This window comes from Podarcis liolepis (assembly GCF_965112155.1).
Source record: "Podarcis liolepis genome assembly, chromosome: 16".
Classification (NCBI taxonomy): Eukaryota; Metazoa; Chordata; class Lepidosauria; order Squamata; family Lacertidae; genus Podarcis; species Podarcis liolepis.
In genome coordinates this window covers 33,543,413-33,561,704 of record NC_139567.1, presented here as the reverse complement: position 1 = coordinate 33,561,704, position 18,292 = coordinate 33,543,413, and the positions used below count along the sequence as shown (strand labels likewise).

General features: G+C 51.6%; 1 long non-coding RNA gene across 1 annotated transcript; it reads left to right on the top strand.

Annotated features, from left to right (window-relative positions):
• Positions 1-9,182: 9,182 nt before the first annotated feature.
• Positions 9,183-17,177, top strand: LOC310695399. Its single transcript, XR_014520056.1, has 2 exons — positions 9,183-9,267; positions 17,038-17,177. It is a non-coding gene; the product is annotated as an uncharacterized lncRNA (long non-coding RNA).
• Positions 17,178-18,292: the final 1,115 nt, after the last annotated feature.

The following is an 18,292-nucleotide window of genomic DNA, read 5'->3' as shown; positions in this document are numbered from 1 at the left end:
TAACTTGGGAGGGTGCTGTTTTATTTGGAGGATGGGGTTGTTTAAAATTGTTGTCAAATGTTATATGTTATAATTTGGATTCTTGTATTTGTATTTGCAGGCTGGAGTATTGTTTAGGGCAGTCTTTCTCGACCTGTGGATCCCCAGATGTTGTTGAACTACAACTCCCATCACCCCTAGCTAGCAGGGCCAGAGCTCAGGGATGATGGGAGTTGTAGTCCAACAACACCTGGGGACCCACAGGTTGAGAACAGCTGGTTTAGGGGATTTTTGTTGAGGAGTGCATTGTATAATATGGTTAATTGTTTTTATTATTTATTTTTGCTTTGTGTATTGTAACTTTGTGTTATGAACAGCCTTGAGACCTACAGGTATAGGGCAATGTACAAATATAATAATAATGTTGAATAGGCTAATTAAGACATAGACATGCAAACATAGAAATTTCAGGGGTAATGGGTAAGCTGTGGAACTTACTCTGACAGGAGGCAGTGAGGGCCACCAATTTGGATATCTTTAAAAGAGGAATAGAGAAATTCAGGGAGGTAGATGCCCGGAACTGGCAGGACACAGAGATGAATGTGCACCGGGGGCAGAGAGAATGGAGTCTGACTCAGGAGGAGGGGCAGCAATTTGTGGGGAACAGTTCCATCCAGGAGGCAAGAATCAGAGGTAGGGGGAGCTTGAGAGCTGGAGGGTGGAACACGGGGTGGCTCAGAAGAAGAGGCAGGTCAGGCAAGTGAAGGGCCAGGGGCTTCCACACAGTGGTGTAGGAAGGGGGGTGCGGTGGGTGCAGGCCGCCCCAGGTGTCATCACTGAGGGCGGTGACAAAATGGTAAAAATATGTGTTTTTGAAAAAATAACTCCCACACCCACCGCAAGGGACGCGGGTGGCGCTGTGGGTTAAACCACAGAGCCTAGGACTTGCCAATCAGAAGGTCAGTGGTTCGAATCACAAAAGCAGTCAAATACAGTGGTACCTTGGGTTAAAAACTTCATTCATTATGGAGGCCCATTCTTAACCTGAAACTGTTCTTAACGTGAGGTACCACTTTGGCTAATGGGGCCTCCCGCTACCGCCACAGCCGCGCAATTTCTGTTCTCAGCCTGAAGCAAAGTTCTTAACCCGAGGTACTATTTCTGGGTTAGCGAAGCCTGTAACCTGAAGCATCTGTAACCTGAAGTGTCTGTAACCTGAAGCGTCTGTAACCCGAGGTACCACTGTACTACATTTCCTGTTTGCCCAGAGTGGACTCACAGGGGAATGTTGTTCTAGCCAGGAGGACTTGCTATCACACCTGGTCTGGAGCATCCTCCCCCTGCGTGTGACCAGGTAGATGGGCGTGACCCTGGCAGACCCTATAAAGGGGCCAGTCATGCAGTCACCTTCCTCTTGACTCTCTTGAGCCCATCTCTTCTCAATGCTTTTGCTGTGTGCTGGATCTCAGCCAGCAGCACATGGGCTCATCCCTCACAAGAGGACATAACTGTAACTCTGTAACTGTAACTAAAAACTAAAGCCTGCCTTCAGGATCATACTGTGAACTGAATGTAAGTAAACCTTACCGTTGCTTTCTAAAAGAAGATTGTTGTGTTGTTGTTGTTTTAAGAGGGGATTTACCAAGAACAATCCAATCCGGACAAGCCAGACTGGATTGCTTAACTCAAATGATTCTGACGAAACTATCAACGAGCTTCATGCTATGTAGAATGGAATGTGCTCTGCTATTAGCTCACCAGCGTGAGTCAGGAAGGATAATATTTCATCAATATATCCACTCCTACTATCCTCAACATTCCCACACCAGGTAGCACTGTCAACTGGCTGAAACCCTGGAGAGCTGATGCCACACAGGGCAGGAAACAGGGCAAGTTTCAGTATACAGGGTTGTGGCAAATGCTAGTCCTACTTAGAGTAGACCCATTGGACTTAATGGGCATGACTAGGTTTGTGAATTTCAGTGGGTCTCCTCTGAGTAGAGCTTCATTGGGCACAACCCATAGCTGCCTGAGGATCTCATGTGTTGACTCCAACCCGGGGGGGGGGGTCTCATGTCTAACTGTAAGATCCTCAGGGCAGGGACCTAACTTCATTTATCTGTAAACGACTGTGCACGTTGCAGTTGCAGTTGCAGTAGCAGCAGAAGGGATTTCTCTGGCCCACAGTGGGAGGCTGCACCAGCTGAACATTTCCCAGTCATGCTCCAGGACTTGGTGCTCCAGGACGTATCTTCCAAGAAAGGGGACGGTCGCCCTACCAGAGCCTCAAGATTCATCCTTCTCCCCACTGAATTCTCCTGGATGCAAAAGGTGGAGCCTTTTCCATTTCCTGCTTTTGTCTCCAGTGATTCAGAGAGAGGAACTCGTGGTGGCAAGTGTGTGTGTTGCATCACGGCGAGGAGTTTATGAATGGCACGCAAAAAAAAACATGAATTACTGCAGCATTCAGTTAGGTCCCTGACTGCAGACCTCATTTGCTAGGTGTTATTTTTAATGCACTTTATTACCGAGGTGAAAATAGAACGAAGAAAGAGCGAAAATCACAGCCAGGGAAAAGGAGAGCCTCCCCAACAAACTAAAGAAGGGGCAGGCAGCCGAATGCAGGAGTGTGAGTTCTGCCATATGTGTGATTTTTCTCTCTCTTTAGCAAATGACGTAGGTTGGAGATCTTCCAGCTTCTCTTCTGTTGCTGTGGGATTCTCCGCGGAGCTGCTCCCTCCATCCTTCGAGCTCCTTCCTCCCCTTTGCTGCCAATCATGGCAGGCTGAGTTTGACTTCTGGCAGGGGTTCAACGCTGTGGTGTCAGGGGACCCAGTTCACTGATGCCCAAGTCACGATCGCCCAGCCACTGAGGTCCCCAGTGCTGGCAAACCTCTGACCTACAGGGCCTTCCTCTTTGGCCTGTAGGGTCATGTTGGTCCACCTTCCTTAAACCTAACATTGCAATACATCAAGGACCGCTTCTCTCCATATGAACCTACCTGGACTCTACGGTCATCATCTGAGACCCTTCTTCGGGGTCCAGATGGCAGCAACACGAGAACGGGCAATTTCTGCAGTGGCTCCCCGTTTGTGGAATGCTCTTCCTAGGGAGATTCGCCTGGCAGCAAGTGAAGAATATTAGCATTATTTGGTTATCAAGCACATTGCATTTAGGGCGGTTCCCTTGCTGAGCCGAGAGGGCACAAAAGATCCAAAATTGAGAAGATCCATTTGGGGGCACTAGACAGCATCCTAAAAAGCAGAGACATCACCTTGCCAACAAAGGTCTGTATAGTTAAAGCTATGGTTTTCCCAGTAGTGATGTATGGAAGTGAGAGCTGGACCATAAAGAAGGCTGATCGCCAAAGAATGGATGCTTTTGAATTATGCTGCTGGAGGAGACTCTTGAGAGTCCCATGGACTGCAAGAAGATAAAACCTATCCATTCATAAGGAAATCAGTCCCGAGTGCTCACTGGAAGGACAGATCCTGAAGCTGAGGCTCCAATACTTTGGCCACCTCACGAGAAGAGAAGACTCCCTGGAAAAGACCCTGATGTTGGGAAAGATGGAGGGCACAAGGAGAAGGGGACAACAGAGGACAAGATGGTTGGACAGTGTTCTCGAAGCTACGAACATGAGTTTGACCAAACTGCGGGAGGCAGTGGAAGACAGGAGTGCCTGGCGTGCTCTGGTCCATGGGGTCACGAAGAGTCGGACACGACTAAACGACTAAACAACAACAACAATTTGGGGGCACCACACATTATGAAAGATTAAGTCCGCTCTTGTACGAAGTATAACTCCAGTTTTGCTAGGTATTCCAGATATTTTTCTGGCAGGTCTTGGTGAAATTTTTTATGCGTCCCCCATACTCCAGGAGTTCATGCAGAGTTCCTTGGTGGTTTGAAGCATCCTCTGTTTCTATGCCCTCCAGCTGACGCATGGTGATGCTTTGACATCCCTGTGCCAAATGTCATAGAAGAGTGAGAACCAGCTTGCTAGCATTGCTTGGATGTGATTTCACTTGCTTTGAGAATCTCTCTGACCTGCAATACACAGACCCACACACTATGATCCCCTCTCCTGTGCAAGCGTAAGAGTTGTCACACTGGGTCAGAGAAAGGCCTGCCTTCATTCAACCAGCAGACTGTTGTGTCGAGACCCTCCTCAAACATTTGCAGCAAGGGAGAGTGACAACTGGTTCCCTGGAAGCAGACTGCGTGACCATGGACTGCTTACTTTCTCTCACTTCAGGCCTTCTTCCAAGGGGGCCAACTTGAATAAAATATAAGGGAGGGGGCCAGGTAAGCCCTGCCCCTCATAACTGATCAAAATACACTATTTGAATGGAAGATCACTAAAGAATGTATTTATATATGCAACTACGGCCGCACGAACATTATTAGCACAACGTTGGAAGGAAGAAGGTGTCCTAGTTAAAGAATTTTGGCAAGTTAAATTAATGGAATATGCTGAAATGGCAAAGCTGACAATGAAACTAAGAGGAAGAGACGATAACGGATTTGAGGAAGATTGGAAGGACTTCATTGCATATATTCAGAAGCAATGTACTCAGGTTAATACATTAGAAGGGTTTTAAGACTACTTGTAATTTAATTTTGAATGGACAATAAGTAATTTGAGGGTTTATAACTTTACAATGGACTTGCAGTATGTTGATAAACAATGGAACCAAGGAAAGGACTAGGGGGAAGTCAATTTGTTTTGCTTTGTTTTGTTTTAATATTGTTATTGGTTTATTTTTGTTATTTTTGGAAAATTAATAAAATGTTTTATATATATATATATACAGTGGTACCTCGAGTTAAGAACTTAATTCATTCCGGAGGTCCGTTCTTAACCTGAAACTGTTCTTAACCTGAGGTACCACTTTAGCTAATGGGGCCTCCCGCTGCCGCCGCACAATTTCTATTCTCATCCTGAAGCAAAGTTCTTAACCCGAGGTACTACTTCCGGGTTAGCGGAATCTGTAACCTGAAGCGTATGTAACCCGAGGTACCACTGTACACACTACAGGGGGTGCTGGCCCCTTTAAATGTTTTATTGGGGGGCCCAAGGGACCTCAGCCCCAAGGAGTTGTCTCCTGTGCCACCTAGAATTGTGGAGTGGGAAAGGACCCCAAGGGACATCTAGTCCAACCCCCTGCAATGCAGGAATCTCAAACCAAATCATCCATGACAGATGGCCATCCAACCTCTGCTTTAAAAGCTCCAATGAAGCAGAGTGTACAACCTCCTATATGTCCAAACGGAGGACATAGATGATGCCTTCCTGGAGCAGATGGCCAAGCATGCAAAAGGAAGGGAGATAGTAGTAATGGGGGACTTCAATCACCCGGATATTTGTTGGATGTCAAACTCAGCCAAGAGCATAAGGTCAAACAGATTCCTCACTGGCCTTGCAGACAACTTCATTGTCCAGAAAGTGGGAGAAGCAACAAGAGGAACAGCCATTTTAGATCTGGTCCTAACCAATGTTGATGACCTGGTTAGTGGGGTAGAAGTGGAAGGATCATTAGGCGCGAGTGATCATGCTCTTCTGAAGTTTACTATACAGCGGAAAGGAGCAGCCAAGCATACTAGGACTCAATTTCTTGACTTTAAGAAAGCCGACTTCATAAAACTTAGGGAAGTGCTGGGTGAGATCCCATGGACAGTAATACTAAAAGGAAAGGGAGTTCATGATGGCTGGGAGTTTGTTAAGAGGGAGATAGTAAAAGCACAACTTCAGGCAATACCAATGAGACGGAAACATGGAAGATCCCTAAAGAAGCCAGGGTGGTTATCTAAAGAACTTTTAACTGAGTTAAGATTAAAAAAGGATGTGTACAAAAAATGGAAAAGGGGGGAAACCACCAAAGAGGAATTCAAACAAATAGCCAGCACGTGTAGACACAAAGTCAGAAAAGCTAAAGCACAGAATGAACTCAGGCTTGCTAGAGAGGTTAAAAGCAACAAAAAAGGCTTTTATGGGTATGTCCGTAGCAAAAGGAAGAACAAAGAAACAGTGGGGTCACTCAGAGGAGAAGGTGGTGAAATGCAAACAGGGGACACAGAAAGGGCTGAACTCCTCAATGCCTTCTTTGCCTCAGTCTTCTCCGATAAAGAAAACAATGCCCAACCTAAAGAATTTGGAGCAAATGATTCAGCAGAGGAAACACAGCCCAGAATAACTAAGGAGATAGTACAAGAATACTTGGCTAGTTTAGATGTATTCAAGTCTCCAGGGCCAGATGAACTGCATCCAAGAGTATTAAAAGAACTGGCAGATGTGATCTCAGAACCACTGGCAGTCATCTTTGAGAATTCCTGGAGAACAGGCGAAGTCCCGGCAGACTGGAGGAGGGCAAATGTTGTCCCTATTTTCAAAAAGGGGAGAAGAGAGGACCCAAATAATTATCGCCCAGTCAGTCTGACATCAATACCAGGGAAGATTCTGGAGCAGATCATTAAGCAAACAGTCTGTGAGCACCTAGAAAGGAATGCTGTGATCACCAATAGTCAGCATGGATTTCTGAAAAATAAGTCATGTCAGACTAACCTGATCTCGTTTTTTGGCAGAATTACAAGCCTGGTAGATGAAGGGAATGCAGTGGATGTAGCCTACCTTGATTTCAGCAAGGCATTCGACAAGGTGCCCTATGATATTCTTGTAAAGAAGCTGGTAAAATGTGGTCTTGACTATGCTACCACTCAGTGGATTTGTAACTGGCTGACTGACCGAACCCAAAGGGTGCTCATCAATGGTTCCTCTTCATCCTGGAGAAGAGTGACTAGTGGGGTGCCACAGGGTTCTGTCTTGGGCCCGGTCTTATTCAACATCTTTATCAACGACTTGGATGATGGACTCAAGGGCATCCTGATCAAATTTGCAGATGACACCAAACTGGGAGGGGTGGCTAACACCCCAGAGGACAGGATCACACTTCAAAACGACCTTGACAGATTAGAGAACTGGGCCAAAACAAACAAGATGAACTTTAACAGGGAGAAATGTAAAGTATTGCACTTGGGCAAAAAAAAATGAGAGGCACAAATACAAGATGGGTGACACCTGGCTTGAGAGCAGTACATGTGAAAAGGATCTAGGAGTCTTGGTTGACCACAAACTTGACATAAGCCAACAGTGTGACGCAGCAGCTAAAAAAGCCAATGCAATTCTGGGCTGCATCAATAGGAGTATAGCATCTAGATCAAGGGAAGTAATAGTGCCACTGTATTCTGCTCTGGTCAGACCTCACCTGGAGTACTGTGTCCAGTTCTGGGCACCAAAGTTCAAGAAGGACTAAGCACATACACTCCCTCCTGTATGTGACATCCTTTTATATATTTGAACATGGCTATCATATCACCCCTTAACCTCCTCTTCTCCAGGCTAAACATGCCCAGCTCCCTTAGCCGTTCCTCATAAGGCATCGTTTCCAGGCCTTTGACCATTTTGGTTGCCCTCCTCTGGACACGTTCCAGTTTGTCAGTGTCCTTCTTGAATTGTGGTGCCCAGAACTGGACACAGTACTCCAGGTGAGGTCTGACCAATGTAGTCCAACAACATCTGGGGACCCACAGATTGAGAACCGCTGGTTTAAATGCATGCTGTGTATGCAGCCTAATGCTCTTCTCCAGAGTTGGTAAGCTCCCAAATACGCCGAAACTAGTACTTGTTTTGGGTTGGTCCACTCTAAATCTGATCATCCCTGGACCTGACATTCGAAGGAATCCATATCATTTGATTTTCAAGCATAAATAGGCACGTTCTTCTAGGGGCTTTCAGGCTCAAACTCCAAAGGATAGACATGAAACAGAGTATTTTTGCCACTCCTGGCCCTTTCCTGGCGGGAAACATCTGTACCATGCTAACAGGCCTGGCTACATTCCCTCAGAGAGAAGCAATTTACACTTCTGCCAATGGGCCTTTAGCAACTAAATTAATTAAGCTAATGGATACTTATTGAAAAACGTCTACTTGGCTGAAAGGGGGAAAGCAGGCATAAATAACAGAACAGGAATCTGTGGGATGACATTGTGTGGGGATGGCCATATCTCATCAGCTAATTAAAGCAGTTTCTCTCAAAACTTTGAGCAGAAGATACTCAGCCTTTTCAGAACTTAAACACCATTTCTACAAGCAAAAGGAGCTATTTTCTGGTGGGGGGAGTCAATCACACGCCAGCAAATTCAGGTTACATCATTATAGAATAACATCTTATTACTATTTATTAAATTTGTATATCGCCCTTCATCTGAAGAAGAGGAGGAGGAGTTTGGATTTGATATCCCGCTTTATCACTACCCGAAGGAGTCTCAAAGCGGCTAACATTCTCCTTTCCCTTCCTCCCCCACAACAAACACTCTGTGAGGTGAGTGAGGCTGAGAGACTTAAGAGGAGTGTAACTAGCCCAAGGTCACCCAGCAGCTGCATGTGGAGGAGCGGGGAATCGAACCCGGTTCACCAGATTAGGAGTCTACCGCTCTCAACCACTACACCAAGCTGGCAGGGCAGTCCACAACATAAAAAGGAGAACAGGTCTGGTGCAGCAAAGCCAATTCTCCCCAAAGAGCAAACATTTTGCAACAAGGACAGTGACGGGAAGGGTGGAATAATCCTGGCTTTGAAACAACGTCATCTAACATCCCTGCAAACGAATCGGAATGAAAGCTCATTAAATGGCCAATGCTGTCTAGTCTCCCTGCAAAGCAAATCAGAAGGAACGCTCAATAAACAGGCTATCTGGAAGCACCCTCTGGTTAACACTTTTGTGCTGGTTGCACAAAGCCACACCTTCCTTCCTTGAGGCAGGGGTTTGCATGGCGTTGATTGGCTAGCCCTTGTGTCCGTCATGAAGCCGCCTACCCACCCATATCATCTTAGAGCATTACGTGGGTAACAAAACACCAAGCATACATTTGAGCAAACTTGGAGGAACTTCGGGGTGGGGGAAAGCAGTAGGCAGCCCTACTGGCGCATGGGAAAGGTGACCAGGGGGACCAGAGACTCTGTGAGACTTATTACAGGAGCAAAATCGTGGGGTTCAGGTGAAGTCATCCCACATAGCAGAAAGATCCACCATTGCCTCTAGGGTTGCCAAGTCAGGAGCATCTCAGACCCTTGTGATGTCACAAGAGGCCCCTGATGATGTCATAGGGAAGGACCCTGGAGATGGAGGTTAATTGGGAGAATGGAGCAGAGGAGGCTAGACCCCCACACCCAGAGTTTCTATGCTATAATTTGCAGCCAACTCCTACAAAGCTGAAGCTTGCAAGCTGTGCACAGTCTTCTTAATATGTTGTTGTTGTGACTCTTGCCCACTTGGAAATTCAAGCCCTCCACCTGCCCCCTGGAGGGTGGCCGGGCAAACCTAGAAAATTCAGGTCAGACCTGGAGGTCTGGCAACCCTAATTAGCTCCTATTTGTATCAAAGGCAGATTTAGGGCAGCGTGACCGGTTGCCCCACACAGGGCTCCCAGCTGAGGGGGCACCTTTCCTACTCTTTCCCAAATCCTAGTAAGTACAGTGGTACCTCGGGTTAAGTACTTAATTCGTTCCGGAGGTCCGTTCTTAACCTAAAACTGTTCTTAACCTGAAGCACCACTTTAGCTAATGGGGCCTCCTGCTGCCGCCGTGCCGCCAGAGCACGATTTCTGTTCTTATCTTGAAGCAAAGTTCTTAACCTGAAGCACTATTTCTGGGTTAGCGGAGCCTGTAACCTGAAGAGTATGTAACCCGAGTGTCAGGGAACTGACATCAGAGCCAGAGGCGGAGGCAAGGCTCCCAGGTGATGCTGGAGAAGGGCCCAGCAGGGAGAGAGGCAGCTCATCAGCTGGGGAAGGAAATCAGCGTAACACCAGGGATAAAGGGGGGCAGATGGGGGAATCGGCGAGAGGGCTCCAGGACTCCTCGCCGGAGACCAGTGGGTGTGATGGCCTGGGATTCCGAGTCTGAGAGCGATCCGGAGGAATCCCAGCCGGCACAGGAGTCCCCGCCTCCAGGGCCGGCTGAACTGGGGCAAGGCCTAGATGCTGAGGAAACTCAAGAGCAGGCACCAGGTGAAACCATTCTGGCCCCAGAGGTGCTGGATGACTCAGTGGCCACAGGTGAGCCTCCTCCAGGGCCCAGTAACCCTTCGGCCTCTCCTGATCTGCAGAGGCTTAGGGCAGAGAGGCGAAGGGAACTGGTTGCCCCCAGGAGGAGTGCTCGCCTTAAGGCCAGAGGAGGCGGGGCTCCTGGGGGTCGGGACCGCCCCTGACCTTAGAAGAGGATAAAAGCCCAGTCAGGCCGGCCCCAGGTTGCGGGAGCAACGTCGTTGTTGGCTTCGGACCTTCCTGTGTTCCTGATCCCTGCCCGGCCTCCTGTTCCTGACTATCCGGTACTCCTGTTCCCTGCTCGGCTTCCTGTTCCTGACTATCCGGTACTCCTGTTCCCTGCTCGACCTCCTGTTCCCGACCATCCGGCGTTCCTGTTACCTGCTCCGCCTTCTGTTCCAGCGTTCCTGTTCCCCGCCCGGCTCTCTGCATCGGACCTCGCCCCTCTTCGTGTGGACTCTGCTACACTCACGGTACCTTACCCCCGGGACCAGCACAGTTTGCTCCCGCCACACCCGCACTCCCCCTTCGTAGGGGTGCGTTCGGGAAGAGTCAGAGGCCATGGCCGACCAAGCGGCTACACCGTTGGCAATAGCCCAGGAGAACCAGGCTTTGAGGCACACCGTGCAGCAGCTCAGTAACGCGGTTACGGCACTGCAGCAGCGTTTGGACGCCCTACCGGCTCCTGGGGCCGACGCCCCGGCTTCTGGCAAGTACCCAGTAGCTTTGCCTGAGAAATTTGATGGGGCCCCGGCCAGCTTTCCCATGTTCCTTGCCCAGGCCAAGCTGTATATTCAGGGGCGCGCCCGGAATTTCCCTGACGACCGCACCAAGGTGCATTTTTTGATTAGTTTGTTAAAGGACCAGGCGGCCAAGTGGGCGTTGCCGCTGCTCAGGCAAGACTCCCCCTTGCTGACAGACTACGGGGGGTTTTGCAATCTGTTGGAGGCCGCGTTCGGCAACCCCCAGAAGGAGAGTCAAGCCAACCGGGCGATTCGGCGGTTGAGGCAGGGCAAGACCACGGTGGCCGCATACACCACAGAATTCCGGCTGCTGGCACAGGACTTGACCTGGAACGACTCGGCTCTCCGGGACCAGTATCTCGAGGGGCTTTCAGATGAGATACTGGACCAGCTGGCCACAATGGAACGCCCCACCACGCTAGACACTCTTATTCAATGGAGTCTACAGATTGACGATCGGCTAGAGGACCGGCGTCAGGCTCGGGACCGCCGGCACCTCCAGTTCTTGGCCCCAGTGTCTACCAGCAGCCCCACGGGCCCAGCTAAGTCATTGGAGGTACCTATGCAGCTTGGGGCAGTGCGGCCACGCCTCTCCCCCGCAGAGAAGTCGCGGCGTCGGGAGGGGAATCTATGTCTCTATTGTGGCGGAAGCGGACACTATGCAAGGTCCTGTCCTGAGAAACGCCAGCCGCAGGGAAACCACCAAACCCCGGTAGCTGATGGCCCTGGCTACCTGGGGTCCCAAACAGCACAGAATGGGGCCGCACCAATTGAATTACAACACCTTATGGTTCCGGTACATCTATACCCTCCAGGAGGGCCATGGATTCTTACCCATGCGCTGGTGGATTCGGGCGCAACCCGCTCTTATATGGACGCTGCTTTTGCTGCCCAGCATCGGGTGCCACTTCGGAACAAGCCAGAACCGGTGCAGGTGGAGGCAATCGACGGACGGCCCCTGCGTTCGGGTGCCGTCACTCAGGAGACCCAGCCCCTGGTCCTGTGCCTCCAGCAGCACCGTGAGATGCGAACTCTGGATATTGCCTCCATGCCCCGGTTCCCCCTGGTGCTTGGGATGGACTGGCTGGAGGCTCACAATGTGCGGATCGACTGGGTCAAACGGACTGTACACTTCCCAGACCCCAGTTCTCCTGCTGAGACTGAGATGCTAGCAGCTGCGCCCACTGAGGAGGTTGCTGCAACGTTCCCCGCTGAATACCGGGAATATCACGACGTGTTTGAGGAACGGGGGGCAGACCAGCTGCCGCCGCATCGGTCCTTTGACTGTGGCATAGACCTCCAGCCCGGAGCGCCTCTACCGGTGAGTCGCTTATACTCGTTAACAGAGCCAGAGCGCGAGGCTTTACAGGACTTCTTGCGCAAGAACCTGGAGCGTGGGTTCATTAGGCCTTCTACCTCGCCCACTGCTGCACCAGTGCTCTTTGTTAAAAAGAAATGTGGGGAGCTCCGCCTTTGCCATGATTACCGGGCCCTGAACAAAATTACCATCCCGGACCGGTACCCCTTGCCCCTTATTTCGGAGTTACTGGAGCGGGTGCAAGGGGCGCAGGTGTTCACCAAGCTAGATCTCCGGGGTGCCTACAATTTGATTCGGATCCGCGCCGGGGATGAGTGGAAGACCGCATTTGGGACCCGGTACGGACAGTTCGAATACCTGGTTATGCCCTTTGGTTTGTGCAACGCGCCTGCTGTGTTCCAACGGTACATCAACCACGTGTTCCAGGACTTACTAGACAAGTACGTGGTGGTGTACTTGGATGACATTCTGGTTTACTCCCGTGACCCGGCGTGCCACGAAGGCCATGTCCGGACCGTGCTGCAGCGCTTGCGCGAGCATCGTCTGTATGCAAAGCTCAGCAAGTGCGAGTTTCATCAGCGGTCAGTGGACTTCCTGGGTCACCGACTCTCACCAGGTGGGGTGCAGATGGATCCTGGGAAGGTGGCAGCGGTTCGAGAATGGGCGGCACCTCGGAACCGCAAGGACCTACAGCGTTTCCTGGGGTTCGCCAACTATTACCGGACTTTCATTGCGGACTATGCTCACCGCACCACCCCGTTGACCCGACTACTGCGCCCCAAGACGCCGTTTTCCTGGGACAAGGAGGCGGAGGAGGCGTTTCAAGGGTTGAAGGCCTGTTTCCAGAGAGCGCCAATCTTGCAACATCCGGATCCTTCTCGACCCTTTGTGGTAGAGACTGACGCCTCCAGTACGGCTCTCGGTGCCGTCTTGTCTCAGCAGCACGGACCGGAAGCGCCACTTTTACCCTGCGCCTTCTATTCCCGCCAGCTCCTCCCAGCGGAGCGTAACTATACCGTGTGGGAGCGGGAACTACTGGCCATCAAGGTGGCCTTTGAGGTTTGGCGCCATCATCTTGAAGGAGCACGACACCCGGTGGAGGTGAGAACCGACCACCGGAACCTGGAATACCTCCAGACCACCCGCAAGCTGAACCAAAGGCAGATCCGGTGGGCGTTGTTCTTTTCCCGGTTCCAGTTCCGGATCCGCTACATCCCTAGCTCCCAAAACCAGAAGGCGGATGCCCTGTCCCGGAAACCCGAAGACAACGTAGACACGGTTCAGCAAGCAGCACCCACCACGATCCTACCACCAGCTGCATTCCTGGCCACCCAGGAGGTTGAGCCACTGCAGGCTCGGGTGCGGGAACAGCAGCGGGTCGACGCTTGGGCCCAGGAACGACTCCGGGAACTGGCCGAAGGATCATGCCCTCAGTATCCAGGGCTGGTCTCGCATCAGGGTCTTCTGCTGCACCACGGGCGCCTGTACATCCCATCAGGGCCGCTGCGGGCTGAGATTCTCCGGATGACCCATGATGCGCCAGCGGCGGGGCACTTTGGGCGGTATCGGACCACCCATCTGGTAAGCCGTGAGTTTTGGTGGCCCCGTTTGAAGGCCGACGTGGCTCGCTACGTCGCTGGTTGTGACGTCTGCAGGCGGGCCAAGGGGCCTACCGGGCGACCCCCCGGCCTTCTTCAGCCGTTGCCGGTTCCACCACGTCCTTGGCACACAGTTTCTTTGGACTTTGTAGTGGAGTTACCCCCGTCTCGTGGCTGCACCTGCCTTCTAGTTTTCTCTGACCACTTCACGAAGATGGTGCACTGTGCCCCCTGCCCATCCGTACCCTCAGCTAAGGAAACCGCGCAGCTGTACCTTCAGCATGTCTTCCGCCTGCATGGCCTACCTGAGCGTGTAGTGTCCGACCGTGGCGTTCAGTTCACGTCCCGGTTTTGGCGTGCTTTGCACCAGGCCCTCGGGACAGAGGTCTGTCTCTCATCTGCTTACCACCCACAGACGGATGGCCAGACGGAACGGGCGAACGCGGTGCTGGAACAGTACCTCCGGTGTTACTGCAGCTACCAGCAGGACGACTGGGTCGACCACCTAGCATTGGCGGAGTTCGCTTATAACAACGCGGTGAATGCGTCCACCCAGCAGACCCCGTTCCAAGCCAGTTATGGTTTTCATCCACGGTTGTTTCCGGATGTGCTGCCGGCATCTGCGGTCCCTGCGGTGACAGAGTGGCTTCAGGAGCTCCAGTCCCAGCAACAGCTGTTGATGGAGCAGCTGCGCCAGGCCAAGGAGGCGTACAAGGTCCAGGCCGACCGCCACCGCCAGGTGGGGCCGGAACTTCACGTCGGTGACCTGGTGTGGCTTTCCACTCGCCACCTCCACCCTTCTCGACCTTCGCGGAAGCTGGACGCCCGGTTCACCGGCCCGTTCCCTATCGTGAACCAGGTCTCGCCTGTAGCTTTCCGTCTCCGGTTGCCAGCACACCTGAAGGTTCACCCGGTATTCCACAGGTCCCTTCTGAGTCCGGTGGCCCCACCCGACGAGTTCCACCCGAACCGTCCCCGACCGCAGCCAGTTTTGGTGCAGGGAGAGCCTGAGTACGAGGTGGAACGCATTCTGGACTCCCGATACCGCAGGGGAAGGCTGCAGTATCTCATTGACTGGAAGGGGTATGGGCCAGAGGACCTTTCCTGGGAACCAGCGGCCAACGTCCACGCGCCTGCCTGCATCCGAGAGTTTCATGCGGCGTACCCCAGCAAGCCGGGTCCGGACCCTCAAGTGAGGGGGGGGGCTGGGAGGGGGGATGGTGTGATGGCCTGGGATTCCGAGTCTGAGAGCGATCCGGAGGAATCCCAGCCGGCACAGGAGTCCCCGCCTCCAGGGCCGGCTGAACTGGGGCAAGGCCTAGATGCTGAGGAAACTCAAGAGCAGGCACCAGGTGAAACCATTCTGGCCCCAGAGGTGCTGGATGACTCAGTGGCCACAGGTGAGCCTCCTCCAGGGCCCAGTAACCCTTCGGCCTCTCCTGATCTGCAGAGGCTTAGGGCAGAGAGGCGAAGGGAACTGGTTGCCCCCAGGAGGAGTGCTCGCCTTAAGGCCAGAGGAGGCGGGGCTCCTGGGGGTCGGGACCGCCCCTGACCTTAGAAGAGGATAAAAGCCCAGTCAGGCCGGCCCCAGGTTGCGGGAGCAACGTCGTTGTTGGCTTCGGACCTTCCTGTGTTCCTGATCCCTGCCCGGCCTCCTGTTCCTGACTATCCGGTACTCCTGTTCCCTGCTCGGCTTCCTGTTCCTGACTATCCGGTACTCCTGTTCCCTGCTCGACCTCCTGTTCCCGACCATCCGGCGTTCCTGTTACCTGCTCCGCCTTCTGTTCCAGCGTTCCTGTTCCCCGCCCGGCTCTCTGCATCGGACCTCGCCCCTCTTCGTGTGGACTCTGCTACACTCACGGTACCTTACCCCCGGGACCAGCACAGCGGGGAGAGCACAGGTCCTCCGCTACCCACACCCTCCCTGCGCAGAAGACTTCCGCGCAGGGAGAGTAGGAGGAGACTTGGCGTCAAACAGCTTTTATGCTGGAAAAGGTTTAAGAAACGCCCACTGACTGATTCTGCTAGCGACTGAAACAGCCACGAAGTGAAGGGCTGTCCAGACAGAAAATGTTTAACCAGGCAACCTAGCCAGGAGTGGCGGCAACTTACGCACGAGCAACCCCTATTATTATTACACCGAGGTACCACTGTACTAGCTTTAGAAAGGAGGCGTGAGGGCTCTGACAGGGTCCTGGAGTCCTCCCTTCTCCTTCCCTGTAAGCACTTGTCCAGCTTTGGGAAGGAGCTGGGATGGATATATAGGACCCAGCCAGAGCCTCATGGCTCCTTCCCAGAGCCCAGTGCCTCACTTACCTGGGAAGGCAGCACGAGGGCTGGGCATCACATTTCAGCCTTGCACAGGGCCCTATATTACCAAGGTCCACCCCTGTTTGCATGAAGTGTAAGACTTCTGCCCACACACTTCTAGGCATTTCTTTGCTTAAGGACTAGGAACATGAGTGATGGTTGTTTTCTAAAGCAGTGGTTTATACCACAACGCCACCCACTCAGCTCCACTGAGCCTCTTGGACTTGCTGATCAGAAGGGTGGCGGTTTGAATCCGGGCAACGGGGTGAGCTCCTGTCACTCTGTCCCAGCTTCTGCCAACCTAGCAGTTTGAAAGCACACCAGTGCAAGTAGATAAATAGGTACCGCCGCGGCAGGAAGGTAAACAGCATTTCCGTGCTCTTTGGCTCATCACATTGTGCCAGAAGCAGTTTAGTCATGCTGGCCACATGACCTGGAAAGCTGTCTGTGGACAAACACCAGCTCCCTTGGCCTGAAAACAAGATGAGTGCCGCAACCCCATAGTCGCCTTTGACTGGACTTAACTGTCCAGGGGTCCTTTACCTTTTTTAAAGCAAGCAAGCCATGGTTTTCCTCATGCTGCATTCTGCACCTGATACTAGAATCAGCGCATCAGAAAACACTCTTTGTGTTCTTCTCCAAAGTGCCTGGAAGGGCAATCCTAGATGCAGTTCCTTGACCATAAGCCCTGTTGAACACAGTGGGGCTTTCTTCTGAGTAAAACATGCATGCAGTCACAAAGACTGACAGTCCAAAGAAAGGCATCTTGCCGGATCCAAATAGGGCTGTGCTGAAATATTTATGCAAACCCTAAATAATAGATTGGGTAGTGGCAAAAAAAAAGAGAGACATCTCATTTTATGTACGTCTTTGCTGTCATGTTTCATTTTTAGCATTGGAGCAGGCACAATAGTTTACTGAATGTAACAACTACACCCCCATCCGAAGCAAAAAATAATAATTCCCACCCCCCTCCTTTTTTAGTGTCCATCTTTTCAGCTTTTGCTATTCCTCATGCTAAGGGGAAGAACCACACAGCTGAGTCCAGACGCTCAATCGGTCAACGTCAGCATTTGCCTCATGTCTTATCTGTGGACACTTCTGCAATTAAACTCTCCAGATCATCTGCTCCATTTTGCATTATGTTGACCCACTTTCCGGCTGTTCGTTAATAACGTTTGTTGTGCAGAAGGGGGTCCCGATCACTCGGTCTTGCTAACGCAAAGCATGCACAAAAAAGGGGCCCAGGCCTCACACACTACCAGGGGACTCACACACCACCTAAAAAAGGTAAAGGTACCCCTGTCCATACGGGCCAGTCTTGCCAGACTCTAGGGTTGTGCGCTCATCTCACTTAAGAGGCCGGGGGCCAGCGCTGTCCGCAGACACTTCCGGGTCACGTGGCCAGCGTGGCGAAGCTGCTCTGGCGAGCCAGCGCAGCACACGGAAACGCAGTTTACCTTCCCGCTAGTAAGCGGTCCCTATTTATCTACTTGCACCCGGGGGTGCTTTCGAACTGCTAGGTTGGCAGGTGCTGGGACCGAGCAACGGGAGCGCACCCCACTGTGGGGATTCGACACACACCACCTAGAAACCTCCAAATTTGGTACAGAGGAGTCCTAAGACAGAGGTGAGGCAATTCCAGATGTGCAGGGTCAGTATTGCTCTCTGTGACACCCCACCAACCTGGTGCAAAAATCACACACTCAAAAATCACACACCCAGGAATTTGTTTTGAGTATTAGAACTGGATGGAACTCACCATCCTTCTGCTCCAAAATCCACTCCTGGTTACCCCCGACATTCTTCATTTCAGAGGCTTACCAGAATGACACCTCCACCTCCGCAAATTTGTCATTTTGGTGCACAATTCTGCCTAATGTACACACTTTTGCAAAGTCGTTTCCCGTAAAAGAACGCATCCTTCTGTTATTTTCATGAATGTATGTATTTAAACATGTGTGCATTTGCCCTCTATGCACTTCTTGAATGGAGAACTGCCTTGTGAAATTCAGAGAAGTAAAGAATTTCAGCGGGTTGCTGTGTTTCGATCCCTGGATTGTTCTGGAAAGGGCAAATTGGACAAGTTTGCCTTTCAAGGTGAAATGAGTTCAATTTCTCCCTCACCGCTCCCTGCCAGTTCACAATGGGCTGCCCTGCCCTGCGGTTCTGTCGAAATCCCCCTCCCCACCCCCTAGTGCTATTTAACTGGAGAGGGAAAGGAAGTGGAATGGAGTAT